Here is a 16,168-nt window from a genome sequence, read left to right as displayed (position 1 = left end):
CAAAAAATGGCGAACTGGTTCAAAACAAGCGAATCAGGTATTGAACCACACAAACCGGACTGCTCAACACCCGAACCGGCTGCTCGAACCAAGAGAACTAGACACGAATTAGTCAACCCATGAACCGAACCACACGAGAACCGGTTCATTCTTTCTGTCTCGGAGCGTTGCAATGCTGTGACCTAGCGTTGCAACGCTACGAAAAGAATACTTCATTCTACCCTTCGCAGCATTGCAGCCCTAGGGCACAACGTTGCAATGCTACTATACAGTAGCCACTGTACAGTTGTGAATTCCTTCAAATTTTCTCCGATTTTGGCCTCGTTTTCTCCAGAAATCCATCGGAAAACTCATGAACGACTCACGGTTAAAGAATTACATACTCTATCGCAATTAATGCCAAAAAACAAAGGGCCCTTACAAACTAAATTTTTTTTTAAAAAATGATAAATCTAAGGTCCATACCCATAAACATCCAAAAATAGAAAACACTCATTATCATTCATCATATGCAAAAGTATAGAATGCAATCCACCAATAGATCTAGAAAATCAATTCTGGAACAATAAAAAAATTAGGACCAAAACCACGCTCTGATACCAATTGAATGAATTATGAAGTTCAATTATGGAAGCGGGAATCGGTCCCAAAAATTATTTTTACAGAACCTTTATGCATTATCACATAGAATTATACAATATGTAAAAGAGGGGAAAAGGAAATTAGGGTTTACTAAATTTGAAACTTACCCTTGAAGAATTATTCTTCACGAATTTCCTCATCTTCGATCACGGTAAAAAAATGTCCACTACCACAAGTGAGATCTCCATATTCTCTTGGAACAAGAATTTCTTAGGAGTATGTGGGCTTTGAGATTTTGGAAGAGGGAGAGAGTTTGAGAGAGGGAGGGAAATTTTTTAAGAAAGAATAGAACCGTCCATACATCTCTCATCTGTGAAGAAGAAGATGATCAAAATAATTCTACGTGAAAAACTGTCCACCAACACGTCTATCAAACAAGAGAAAAGAGGGGAGAGAGTTATAATTCCCCCCCAAAATTAAATTCAAATTTTAATTTTAATTTTTAACAAATATAATAAAAAATAATAATAGTATATATATTTATATGATAACTAACTTATCATATAGTATACATATCAAACCATATGTTATATCATATATAACTCATAACCTATAGTTTTTATATTGTATCAAATACAATATAACCTATAGTTTTTATTTCTCTCATACCGGCATAGTATTTAATATAAATTACATTTATACTAAATTTAATTATACGAATCTCATCCATATAATTAATATTTCAATCATATTCAAATATTTATTTCCTCTTAGAAAAAACTTTATATTTTAATATATCACATACATTATATTAATTATATCACATATAATTAAGTTAAATTAATTATATCACATATAATTAATTCGCTCAATAACTTTTAAGAAATTCAAATTAATCCAAAATTAATTCTCAATAATTCTTGTTGAGCTACAGAGAGGACCTTATAAACATGTAGATTAAAGCCCCAATGGTATTTGAATAATTAATTAAACTTCTTTAATTAAATTACTCAATATCCATTAACTGTCGATTACTCCACTAAAGACTGACAATTGCACTTTTCGCTCTACAGATATATTTCTTTGTCCATTGGAAATAACCAATCAATAGTGCGATGACCCTTCACAATTTGCCCGTAAATACAACTAGGTCAAAATTACCATTTTTCTCCTGTACTTACGTCTAACTTTCAAGTACCACTGATCTTTCTAATGAACAATAAGTCATAGTCCAACTACGACCAAACTCCCCTCGGGTCAAGAGAGGGTACAATATCACATTGTTTAAGCCCTGAATCAACCTTTAAGGGAGCAATTTATCTACTTACCTCTGTTGGGTTTTATGTCTTAAAACTCGTGGTTTGTTAAAACTAAACTTATTCTGTTATCAATAAAGATATTATTGAGGTTTTATTTAATAAAGTCGTTATTGAATGTATGAATTGCTCATTTTGTTTTAGAAAGAACCTAAATCCTATAAACTAAAGATCTATGGCTATTATATGAATACTTGAACTTTATATGGAGACATAAGAGTGGTCAAGTTTAGTAAATAGCCAAAACGGTCTATAGTATACGAATAAGACTGGGTACTTATTCTGGTAACACTATCAGATGCGGTGCACTCTATAGTTGCTAAAATTTGTTGTAAAGTGCTACAAACGGAGTGATCCTGAATCGTTTATGTATTGACATGAGGAGCAAGGGCATCCTATGCAATGAGGTTACACAAGATCGGACCAAGAAATAAGTCACTCTTACTTTATAAAGATGTTTACTGTTTAAGATTGACTATTTCAAAGCGATGACCTAGGTAACTTGACCTTAATCCCGAGCTAACTATGAACTCCTATTTATTCGGGATTATTCTTAGATTTGCATAGGTGAGGGTTGGCTCAATAGTGCTGACTCAATAAGCCTCTCATTTCAAGGGTAAGATCGGGTAGAGAGCTAGGTACATAGGGTGCAAGACGAAATTCACTCCTACCCGCTTTTAGGGATATTAGAGAGGTTGTTCCCATAAGTGCTGACTCCGGGTCTTGAACAAGGTGCCTTACCCTCTCATTGGTCCGAGAGGGACTCGGTTTAGTGATTGAATCACAAACCAATTGTTCATTAGAGGATTAGTGGGACTAAAGGAGTAAGATGTAATCTCGGGGGTAAAACAACTTTTGACCCAATCATTATCACGAACAACCTATGAAGGGTTAACTTACTAATCATGGTTATATCGAGTGGACATAATATACTGAGGGGAGTGCAACTACTGGGCTTGAGTGGAGTGACCCGATAGCCAACGAATGGTGGTTAATTAGGTTAAAGAGTTTAGCATGTTAAATTTGGATCGTTGAAACCCATGATCTGTAGGTCCATGAGGTCCCCCTACTAGCTCATAACGGCCTAAACCTTAGAACAGTGTGACAAAATGAATTTGAAGTATTCAAATTCGGTCTAGAGTAAAACGTTAAATATATATGATATATTTAACCTATTGTTTAATTTTAAATTAAACATATAGAGAGTGAAAATATGAGATATTTAAATAAGATTTAAATATCAAGATTATGAATAGGGATTCATATTAATTGGGGTCAGTGTTGGATTTAATATTAAATCAAATTCATTAAATTATTTAATTATTAGAATTAATTTTAAAATAAATGGAATTGGTCAAAATTGCATTAAAAGTCAAAATTTTCGACTAGGTAAAGAATGCAATGAAAGTAAAAATGATGACTTTTGACTTTGAAAGTCAAAAAGGTTGATTTGTTGACTTTGGACTTTGAGAGTCAAACTTTGATCTTTGACCAAATTACTGGAAAGATCCAACGATTGTGAGTGGGAAATGTCAACATTTGCATTGCTAAGTGTTGTCTTCAATTGAAGACACTTGTCCCATTAATCCCACTTTAAGTTAGTGGATTTTTTAGTGTTCAATTCTCATCAAACTCAAAGTTTCATGTTTTCCATGAAATGGTCTTTAAAAGAAGAGTTTTTAATTTTAAGCTTATTGGTCAAGTGAAAATTTATGAGATTATTTGATAATCTCATAATTATTTTCTCTCAAATACTTAACCTTTTTCTCTCCAAATTAGCCACTCACCAGATCCCACCATCCACTTCTAAAGTCGGAGAATAGTCAGAAAGACTCTCGTAGTGGTTTACGAACAGTTCGTGAAGAGATTGGAGCTATTTTCGAGAAGATTCAAGTCTACAAAGGTTGTATTTCTTTTATCCTTTTATACTTGTTTTAATTGCATGCGTATTCTTTGAAATTAACCTAAGTAGAGTACTTTAGATCTGTTTTTCCTTTTGCTGTGCATGTATTCGTACCATCAATCTCGACATCAGGGAATGAATGAATTTTATCTTGTGTAGCTGTGTTTCCAACTCCCTAATCAAACGAATCCCTAAAATGGTAGACTTATTGAGTCGACGATCTGGCCACTCTCACTCATACAAATCAAAGGACCATCTTCATAGGAAAGATTATGAACGACGTTATATAACGAGACTAAACATTTCGTGGTCTGGTATTATACAAACTTCTTTATATAAAACACCTCCATTCACATGTCTCTACATAAATGATCAGGATCATATCATTTGTAACACTTTACAACAATTGTAACATCTACAAAACGAGTCGTATTCATAGTGTCACCAGGATAAGGTATCCAACCTTATCCATCTACTATAGACCTTTAGGTTATCACTTAAACATGATCTATCTGTATGTCTCTACATACAAGTTTAAGCTACAGATGATAACCTTGGATGTTAGCTTATTGGTTTTGTGGGTTAATGCTACTAAATGTCGAATAAAACATCTCATATTTTATTAAATAAATAAAAAGTTTGTACATTACAATTACAAACTAGAAGACCCACGAGATTTAGGGCATCAACCCCAACACTCGGAACATCAACCGCTACCTGGGGAGGAAACATTTAAAAGAGTGAACTGGAAAGCCCAATGAGTGACTATCTTAAGTAAAACATACTTTAAATCATAGTTAATATAAACATGCTTATCAAGAAACATTTGTAAAATCACAATCAGGGTTCTTAAAAGGGAATTGAAATCATAAAAATACATCATGTAAAAACCCTGAAATAATTTATTAGCTTCTTTCTGAAACTCCACTACTTCAATGCTTGATCATGTGGGAGAACCTTTTTACTCAATCCCTACTAATCTTAGTCGAGAGGGAGCCCTTTTGTTCGATCTCATCAATGTCGATAATATAGTCATACATGCACATAAGCTGGATTGAGTCCTGACCACCTTACCATACCTTCGATGTTAAGGATCCCTAACATCATTATAATCTGGGTACCTTACCATACCTTCAGTAGTAACATTGGAGTAGGGTTTGTACAAGGCACAAACATTTAAACATTTAAGAACAGATATAGAATATGCATATTTGAAATAATCATACCTCATGGTTTCATATCAACGCATAGTGTCTTGTAAACACATGGAATATACTTGATTAATTTCATCATGCAATAAAACATGGCATAGGTATGCTCGAAAATGCATGCTAAACCTTTAAAATACTTCATCATTTAAAAAACAGGGATCATCCATCAACATGTATTTTAAGGCACGCGTTAGAGAAAATCATGATATAATAACTTCATATGAAATACCTATGCGTTGGGAATCATTCATAAAACTGACGTTAGAAAACATTTATTAAAACTTGTTAGCAACTGTCTTAAGCTACTTATCCAAGGGGTTGTACGCCTCTCCTATTTGCATTTGCCCTGAAAATGAAAGGTCCATTGGCCAGTATACTTAGCTCCATTTTGAGCTTAGCGCATAGGTTATCTTTACTGCATAGTAATAGTTATCGCATCTTAGCTAAGTTTGATGCATCAAAACCATCCTTAACGCATTGACTATCCTTAGCTATCTTACCTTATAACTTGGTTGATAATTGAAAATCCTTCCTCAAGGTATTCGGTAAGTGCTAAAACACTTCTTAGTCTTTGCGATGTTCATATTGCCTTCGCTGTGGATTGGCTATGTTGTATGCGTTAACGCCTAACATCACTGAGTCAGCTGCTTGCTTGTTCTTCATATGCAGCTGCGTGCTTATTCATCCACAACACCATTCCAAATTCAAATTTCCAGACTTCATAACTTTAATTCCTACATTTTTTTTAACTAAACTCCTTTCAAGGAAAATGCCCATGAACATATTAAATTTTACTTTCCTTAGAATTTAAGCATTATTTCCTTCAGAATCGATTGAAAATCTCTCAAATTCTCCTTTAATTGGCCAAAAGTTTTTCAACTTTCAAAATCTTAAGATGGCAACAACACTTCTTCACTTAGGTGTTAGAAAACTTTTGGCAAAAAAATCTTCTTCTTGGTTAAGCCTATTTATACTTGGGTTTGCATGACGAGTTTTTTTAATTAATTGCCACCTGAAATGGTTATTCCTTCATGGACGTTTACAAGGCTGCCAGTTGACTTACTCATTAATTAAACTGAATTTTCAGTTTAAACTTCATCGCATGGCCTTGCGTCCAACCAAAACCTCTCCCTTCAATGCATGATCGTCTGTCGCATCCTTCATCATCTTAGCCCTCAATAATGGTGTACAAGGTTGGTCACATAAACCCTCCATACCACTTGTTATATTTAACCAATAACGCCCCATTCTTGGACCTCTAGCCACATCATTCAATCGGCTAGCCACATGGTGCCTCCTAGTTCCAACGCATGAAACTTTTTACTCTCTCTAGCTGTTAACTTGTTCTTACTTCACTCAAGAACCCAACATTCCATACTTAACATATTTTCTTGCTCTTTTTTGGCTATTGTTACTCTTCACTCTCTACACGTTGACCAAGCTACAGCCTGAACACATACAGTCATAACACTTAGAAAATTTTTCTTCTCTTATATTTTAGACACATCATTAAATTAAACATACTCAACTTACTTTTCCATTAAGGCTAATACACATATTTAACACATAATTAAAAGGTCTTAAACTTAATTAACTAGTATAACAAGTTCAGAGGTTTACATTTTACAACTTGTTCTCAATGTTGATTTGTGTTAAAGGCTCTGTAGCTAGTTCTCGAACATTGACTTATCTCGAGGGTTTTTCAACTTTTTCTCGTTGTTGATTTGTCTCAAAGAATTTGTAGCTTATTCTAGAAATTATAGTTTTTGGGTCTGCAAATCGTATAATCTTTAAAATGCTTTTGGTCTTTTTAATTGTACTTGATACTTAAGAATGCAATGAGTGTTATGCTTTCTAAATTCTCTCTAGAATTTCCTCTAGAGTCTCTGATCTATGCTTTAGATCAACTCTGGAGTCCCTGAATTTGGAGCTTTAGAGTTTTTTGAACTCTAGTTTTTAGATCTTTAGGAGAGCAAAAACTGATCTTTGGAGCTTCGCTCTTTAAAGCTTTAGAAGAGTTACACTCTTCGAAGCTTCAGAGGTTTAGTTTTACTTTTGATCTTCAAAGCTCTTAAGATATTCAAAGCATCAACCTTTGGATCTTTATAGTTTTAGATCTTTGATCTTTAGATCTTCAGAAGAGTTACACTATTCAGGGCTTTAGAGCTTTCGTCATTTGATCTTCAAAGCTTCAAAAGACTTGTGTTCTTTATATCTTCTTCAATCAAGTCTTAGCTTCAAGTTTCAGAGCTTAAGTCTTATGTTCGTCTAAATCTCCCTCCAAATGAAAGGGTGAGGTTTCCATTTACAGAGATTTTTATGGGTCTTATATGGCTTGGGCCCAATCTTTTATTTGGCATATATTTGCTTGAATTGGGTTGGTATTTGGACCCAAGTAACTTTAATTACTTGACCCAACTCAATTTATAATTTTAGATCCAATCAAACCTCTAGCCAGATTTATCGATTATGCTAAGTTTAATCACTGTTGAATTTGATAAGTCTATCGTTGTGATCGGATGGCCAAAAAGAAGACATGTGACATTTTCTAGTTTGTCATTTATTTGTCTCCAAATTTTAATTTTGGGACACACTAATTCTTAGTTGGTCCTAAATTTAATAATATTGATTTTTGTTATGATGACGTGACAAAAATTGATTGACCAAAATTTTTTCTTCAACAATATTATTTTTATACTCTTTTTCTTTATAACATTTATATAACTTGTTTAGTACATGTTAAAGGAGAAATTTTGGATCAATGAAAAATTGTCACGTCATTCATTAAATTAATGACAAAACTCCAAATAATTGAACTTGGGGACCAATTAAAAGTTGACATGTGCCCCCAAATTAAAGTTGAAGACATAAACTGGCAATGTCCAATGATGTCGCGTGTTTTCATCATAAACATTGGATTGAATGAAATTAATTTGGCCCAATTTGATATTATAATTTGGGCTAAAGTCTAGTTGAGCCCAAAAATGGGCTTAATTTGGTCCAAAGGTCAAAGTAGGTTCAAATCCAACTAATTGGGCCTAAGGACCAGACCCATGGACTAACCAAGCTCAAGCCCACGAAGCCTATCAGAGAACTCTATTTAGGAGCTCTCTTCATTTGTGGGACAGCTAAGTTTACATTCCAAAGAGCCTAGAGAGAATTCTTCGAACAATCAGAAGACTCCTAGACTCTTGAGGCTGCACATTCCTTGAAGACATAAGTCTTTTGAAGATACAAAAACTCTTCTAAGACTTCGACTCCAAGAACATCACGTGCTCCACATCCATAAGTCAAATGTACACATTCAACTGAGAGAGAATAAGAGGATCAAGTACTAGAGATCGAACCACATTACATCAATATCAACATCAACTAAGTTCAACTCCACGAAATACATTTCTCCGGAAACTTTGTGCGAACAAATTGGCACGTCCGGTGGGACCTTTCTACCTTGCATCTCTCTCTCGACATTCAAACAAATCAATGGCACCAAAGAAAGTTGTATCCAAAGTAACTGCTACAAGCAACTGCTATATAGAACCTGTCACCCGCAGTTACTCATATGAGGTCCTACAAGGACAAAAGCAGAGATCTGTCATCGCGTATAGCATTCTGAAGCAGATGACAGAGTCTCTAAAAGCGGGGTTGTCATCAAGGAAAATCCCTTGTTTGACAACTCTACTCTTGCCTTCAACAATCGAGGAGGGAATCACAACCGGATGTGATGTCTATCATGATGGTAGACGTGACAACTGAAGCAGCCATGGTGGAAATGGAAAGAAAGATAAATTTTCTGATGAAAGTTGTTGAGAAGTGAGATCATGAGATCACTGCCTTAAGAGAGTAGACTCGTGAAACAACTGAGTCAAGTCAAACTGTTACTGTCAGGGCACATGACAAAGGGAAGACCGTGTTGCAAAAAGCTAAACTGCAGCAATCAAACTCTGTTGCCTCTCTATTGGTCCAACAGTTGCAAGATATGATCACGACCTCCATAAGGGCTCAGTATGGAGGCGCGTCTCATACCTCCTTTATGTATTCCAAGTTGTACACCCAGAGAATTAACAACTTGAGGATGCCTGCTTGGTACTAACCTCGAAGTTCTAGCAATTCGATGGAAAGGGTAACCCAAAACAAAACATTGCCCATTTTTTCGAAACATATGAGAATGCAGGAACGTGAGAAGATCTACTGGTCAAACAATTTGTGAGAACCCTGAAATGAAATGCTTTTGACTGGTACACTGATCTAGAGCTTGAGGTGATCGACAGTTGAGAATAGTTGGGAAGAGAGTTCCTGAATCACTTCTACAGCACTAGATGCACTGTTAGTATGACGGAGTTGACAAATTCCAAACAACAAAAAGGAGAGCCGATCATCGATTACATAGACCGATGGAGAGCTCTGAGCTTAGACTGTAAAGACCAACTTACCGAACTGTCTGCGATAGAAATGTGCACCTAAGGTATGCACTGGGGACTTCTTTACATTTTGCAGGGAATAAAACCTCGTATGTTTGAGAACTTGGCAACTCGCACTATGATATGAAGTTGAGCAAAGCCAATAGGGGGGCAAAGGATTTCCTGATTCCTGAGATGAAGAAGGACAACAAAGAGATAAAGGGCACAGAGAAGATTGTGAAAAGCGCCACAAAAGAATCAATGGTCGTTAATATGACCCTGCTGAAATTTTCTTTGAAAGGAAAAGAGAAGAAAGACGATGAAGGTGAAAGATGTTACCTAACTTTGAGAGAGAGGCATAAATTCTTTTTATCCGTTTCCGGACTTCGGTGTTACAGATATGCTTGAGCAATTGCTAAAACAGGAGCTTATTCAACTACCGAAATGTAAACGACCGAAACAAGTCAGAAAATTGGACAATCCTAACTACTGAGAGTATCACAGGGTCATTAGCAACACGGTCGAAAAATGTTTTGTGTTGAAGGAGCTAATTCTAAGGTTGGCTTGTGATAGAAAAACTGAGTTGGATCTGGACGAGGTTGCTCAAGCTGTCACGCCCCCTCCCAGACTACTCTCTGAGCCTAGGAAAGGACATGACTGCAGTAGTTATCAACTCTTTTGTTGACACTTACTACCTAATAACTCTAGCGGAAATAACTCTGATACCAACATGCAACTCATACACAGCGGATGCCTCTGTGGCTAAAAACTTTAAGTTTAAACACACAACATATTTAGAGAAATTACATTACTAGTTTCACAAGTCCCAACACCCAAAACCTTACATCCCTACATGAACAACTGTAACATGTGTACAATATTTACAGTAACCATCTAACAGACGGGTTACAACAACTTTTGTCCTTAAGTTGCAGAGCAAATGCAGAGCTACTTCATGAGGATTTGACTGCTACTTGGGGTAAAGAAAAACATTTGAAAACAAGGTGAGCTTGCTAGCCTAGTGAGTGACTTAAGAAAGAAAACTGATTCTCATGCAAAAGTCTCAATAAAGAGATTAAATTGAAATATAAATTTCTACAGTAACCTTGTACTACAGTATAAACATTTTCCAAGCATAAAACATATAAAGTTGTTTTTATCATAAAACATTAAACTATTCCTTAGTTGAGAATAACCCTGTTGTGGTTAAATCCCAACGTCAATTGCTAGTCAAGAGAGAACCATTTTGCTCAATCTCTGACTTTAACTACCTAAGTGCACATGGCCATAACTAAGTACCATCATACCTTAGGTACTTTTGCTCAAATACCTTCTCAAAACTTGTTCTTCAGTATCGAGCTGCTCGGATACCTTCTCAAATGTCCTTCAGTATCGAGTTTCAAGTAAAACTAGTCATACAATGACTTTCTCTTTAAAGCATGTAAAGCATAACGCATAGAAAACATGTCTTTAAAGATACTAATGCATGCTTGGTGTATTTAAACACACATAAATAGTTTTTCAATAAACTTTCATACATGGCATGCGTTTAAAACATAACTCATGGTTTGCTTGGAAATTTCTTTGTAAAACTAGCTAGCATGAGAATAATCTTTCTTTAAAACATGGTTTCTTTGAACCATTGTAAATATTTAGTCACTCACAACATTTAGAACTATTCCTCAAGGGTCGATATGCTTCTATTACTGGTGTCAATCATGTGGACACAAAAACATATATTAGCTACTAGCATAAGTCTCCTTTTTTAGACTAACCCTTAAGTAAGCTTTATGTTTAACCTTCCTTTTGAAGACTTTCACAACCATGCACCTTGCTGTAGGTTTAGACATTTAGGAATTTCTTTGAGATTTGGCTCATGCAAAGCTTCCAACCGCTCTTCACAAACGCAACACCACTTAGGCAACCAACACTTTTCTCTCCAAGTGTTCTTACAACTACATATGGTCATTATCAAGGCTCCTTATGCATCCAAGACTCCACTGAAAGCTCTCCTTGGCCTACACAGCAGGTCCAACGCATGAAAAAGCTCAACCCTTGGTCTATCCAAGCATTTCCTTCGAGCTGTTAGCTTATTCAACTCAAGTAGCTACCTGCTTGTTCATGAAATTCCAAATTCATTTTACGAAATTAATAACTCGAATTCTTTAGCTCTTCTCAAGAAATTTACTTCCACAAACTTGTTAAGAATCGTCTAAAAAATCTCACCTCAAAATTTTAGCTTTAGACTTCTCGTGGTCTGTCCTAGAGACTCAATTGTTTATCAATGGCCCAAATTCACCCAAGAACAGAACCTCTGGTCATTTTTCTCTTTTTCTAGCCTTAATTCGATGAGTACTTCTTCTAGTAGTGTCACCTTTGAAAGTAGACTCTCAGAGCTTTCCAACGACACCAAGAACTCTAAATTTTCATGGAGGAATTGATCAAATTGATCGTTTGAATTTTGACCTCCCCTTTTTATACTTCTTTCCACCGCCTCTCATTAAATGTTAGCCTGACACCTTCAACTTTCATAGAGTCAAATCCGGTGCTAAGGACATCTGGAATTTTAATCGGTGATTAATGCCGATCAATATATTCCAATTGTTTAGCTCACCGCCTGTCACCCAACGATCTTGCCCAATGCATAGCACACTGATGCTTATCGTGTAGTGCTGACGCTCATCGTCTAGCGCAACACGACTATCGTCTAACGTAGCACGGCTATCGTCTAGCATTGATGCCGATCGTGTAGTTCCAACGCTCTATCGCTTAACGCTATCGTTTAATGCATAGCAATATCATTTAGCGTGACTCTTTGCATCGTCTAGCTCTGCACATTGCTGCACGATCGCCTACTGCATCGCTTAGCTCCATGCATTCGCTACATGATCGTCCAGTGCCTGCATACACAATTGCCTACCTCATCGTGTTGCGTCGTTCACTTACTAGACGATCGCATACCTCAACGTGTAGTGCCGTTCATTTGCTACACAATTATCTACCTCATCGTGTAGCATTGCTCACTGCTACACGATCGTCCAACACGTGCAACTCCAATGCCCAGTGCCCATGTTCGCGCACATTGAGGCTGCCGCATGCTTTGCTAACCTCTCAAGACATTGGCTGCAGCATGCTTTCCCATGCATAGCTTGGCCATACCTTAGCTTCCATGAACGCCTAAATAACCTTTAAAATAAGCAAGGGCAACGCATGGCACAACATTTAGCCAATTTTCTAGCCTTCAACGCATGGGATACACTTAGCCAATTTTTCAAGCTTTAACCAAGAGTCAAGCTTTCAAATTCAAACTTTTCTTCCAACTTTTCACCCTTTTCTCTACAATTACACATTAATTCTCACATCCACCTACCCACCACACTGGTCTCAGTAGGGAACATACTCAAGTAAAGAAATTAGGGATTAGGGTTCACACAAACAAATCATGCCGCAATGGTAGTAACTCCAACTGCTCCAACATCGGATATGTGTTATAATGGAAAAGAGAGTTCAGTCCAATTTGGGACCTTTGAACCTATAGTCGTTCGGTTTCAGCAAGCGTTCCAAATGAGAGATTTTCAAAATAAAGAACATATTAATGATGACGATAATGAGGGATGGATTCTCATAATGCATCGAAAGAAAAGAGAGCCGAGTTCTACCCGAAAAGATTCGTGCTTCTATCGGAGTTACAGAGGAGGGAACCTGACTCAGAAAAGAAATTGAAAAAAGAAGGCTCGGAAGGCTTGTTGAGGAGGAAGATGAGAACTTCCCTCAACCCAGGCGATAGGTGATGTTAGCAAATTTCCTGTGGGAGAACTTTCATGGCCATTGTTTAAGAAAAGCGATAAAGGTTGTTGCATGTCACGTCGACAATACATCAAAAGAAGAGGAACACTCCTCTAAGTTCATCGAAGGTCATGGAAGAATCAAAAGACTTACTATCGTTAAGCATAAATGACCTGTTGTCACTCCCTCGAGCAACTAAGACGGCTCTTATCGACGCGTTGTTAGAGTCCAACGCATCTAGAAGGCCGACCTCTACGACGTGCGCATATGCCTCTTATTGTACGTCCATAGGTTTCTCAGACGAGGATCTACTGTTGGGATAAAATATACATAATAAGCCTCTATACGTCTCGAGATACGTTTGAGAATACAGAGTTAGGCAAATTCTCATCGACAATAGATCAACTATCAATATAATGCCTAAGACGACTATGAAGAAATTGGACATCCTATGAAAGAATTGTCGAACAACAAGTTGTTAATTTAAGGTTTCAACCAAGGCAACCAAAGGGTGATAGGCATGATACGCTTAGAACTCCTCATTGGCGACTTAAAGGTCGACGCGTTGTTTTATGTCATAGACTCGAAGACCACCTATAAGCTACTATTGGGGCTGAAGGAACTCGTATTGAAGAGATCCTTGAACGAAAGCAGATCGTTCAAATTCCATTAATTATTAAAAATATAATTTACAACAAATATACAATTAGATATGCATTTACATTAAACTACAACATGCTTTTTACAGAAAAAGAGTTCAAGATACATTACCCTTGAAGACCTTTTCCTACGTGAAACTCCCTCGAACAATCATGAGCTTCGAACAGAAAAAACAACTTTTGAAGACCTTCTTCAAGATTTTCTCGAACAGAAACAAGGACACTACTACAAAAAGTCTTTGGTATTCTCAGGGTGAGAGCCTAGGAGTGATGGGCTCTGACTATTTTGGTTAGGAGGGATAGTTTGAGTATGGAGGAAGAAGATTGAGAGTTCTCTCACAAACAAGAACACACAGAACTTTTATGCAAATCTCTCAATAGCAAATTGTGTAAGGAAGAAGATTAATATACTTAGCACTCCTCATTGGCAACCTGAAGGCCGATGCATTGTTTTATATCATAGACTCGAAAACCACCTATAAGTTATTGCTGGGACTGAAGGAACTCGTATTGAAGAGGTCATTGAGTGGAAGTGGATCGTCCAAATTCCATTAATTATTGAAAACATAATTTACAGCAAACATACAATTAAATATGCATTTACCTTAAACTACAACATGTATTTTTTTTTACAGAAAAAAGGTTCAAGATACATTACCCTTGAAGACCTTTTCCTTCGTGAAACTCCCTCAAACAATCACGAGCTTCGAACAGAAACAACAACTCTTGAAGACCTTCTTCAAGATTTTCTCAAATAGAACCAGGGACATTACCACAAAGAGCCTTTAGTATTATCGGGGTGAGAACCCAAGAGTGATGGGCTCTAACTATTTTGGTTAGGAGGGATAGTTTGAGTGTGGAGGAAGAATATTGAGAGTTCTCTCACAAACAAGAACACACAGAAATTTTCTGCAAATCTTTCAATAGCAAATTGTGTAAGGAAGAAGAAAAATAATATTTTCTTTTATTCCTTTTACCATAAAATAATAATTACTCGCTAAGATGGTTGAAGAGAAAAGATGGGAAGTTATTATTCAAATAATATTAAAATAATATAAATAAATATGCTAACTAACTTATCATATTATATTTATATTAAATTATATGTTATATTAAATATAACATATAACCTATAGTTTTAATATTGTATCATATACAATATAAACTATAGTTTCTTGTTGTTGGGATTGATGTCCTAATTATCCCGAAGTCTTGTTGTTTGTAATGATACACATTGTTTGATTATAAAATGATTGTTATTTCATTATGACATTTACTCATATCCAATAAAAAAAAGGTCCACAGTTATCTTATGTGAACTTAAGCATGTATATGTGATATACAAGTGGATCATGACTTAAGTGATAACCTAAATAGATCTATAGTATAAGAATTAAGGTTGGATACCTCATCCTGGTGACACTACGGATACGACTCGCTTTATAGAGGTTGCAAATGTTGTAAACTACTACATATGGTAGATCTTGACATTCATGTGGAAATGTGCGAGCGAGGGTGTCCTATACAAATAGTTTGTATAAGACCAGACCACGACATGACTAGACTCTATATATAACGCTGTTGATACTAGAGACTTACATCTCACCTAAACGCCCATAGGTGACACGACCTAAATCCTGCATTTGAGGGCGGTCCTTTGATTAGTATGGGTGAGAGTGGCCAGATTGCCAACTCAACATGTCTACCTTTTTGGGGACTTGTCTAATTTGGGAGCTGGGAACTCAATCCACAAGATGGAATTCACTTCTTTCCCAAAGCAGGGATAAGTAGAGAGATTGCTCCCTTAAGGGCTGATTCCAAGGCTTGAACATAGTGGCCACAACTTCTCTTTGGAAGAGAGAACTCAGTCATAGTAAGACTATGACTTATGTTCATTAGAGGGATCTACAGGGGCATAACGGTTATTGGCCGAGCTACTTACGAGCAATCTGTGAAGGGTTGTTGCACTGCTAATTGGTTAAGATGGACACATAATATATCTGTGGCAAGGAGAGTTCAGTTGTTGGTCTTTAGTGGAGTACCTGGCAGTTAACGGATGGTGAATCTCGTGACTAAAAAGTTTAGTCAGTTATTCACGTACTGTTGAAGCTTTGAGCTACAGGTTTATAAGGTCCCCTTAGTAGCTCAATGGATTCGGTTGAGGTTCAGTTCTTGGTGTTGATTTGAAATGTTCAAATTGACTAGAGGTAATTCAATTATATATGAGATGATCGGTATGATGTATGAGATACATCTAGTGGAGGATTAATGTAAATGAGATTTATATTAAGTACCATGGAATAGAAAAAGA

The sequence above is a fragment of the Benincasa hispida genome, chromosome 9, assembly GCF_009727055.1.
Source record: "Benincasa hispida cultivar B227 chromosome 9, ASM972705v1, whole genome shotgun sequence".
NCBI classification, from domain to species: Eukaryota; Viridiplantae; Streptophyta; class Magnoliopsida; order Cucurbitales; family Cucurbitaceae; genus Benincasa; species Benincasa hispida.
The sequence above is the reverse complement of the archived record's forward strand: the minus strand, read 5'-3'. Positions refer to the sequence as shown.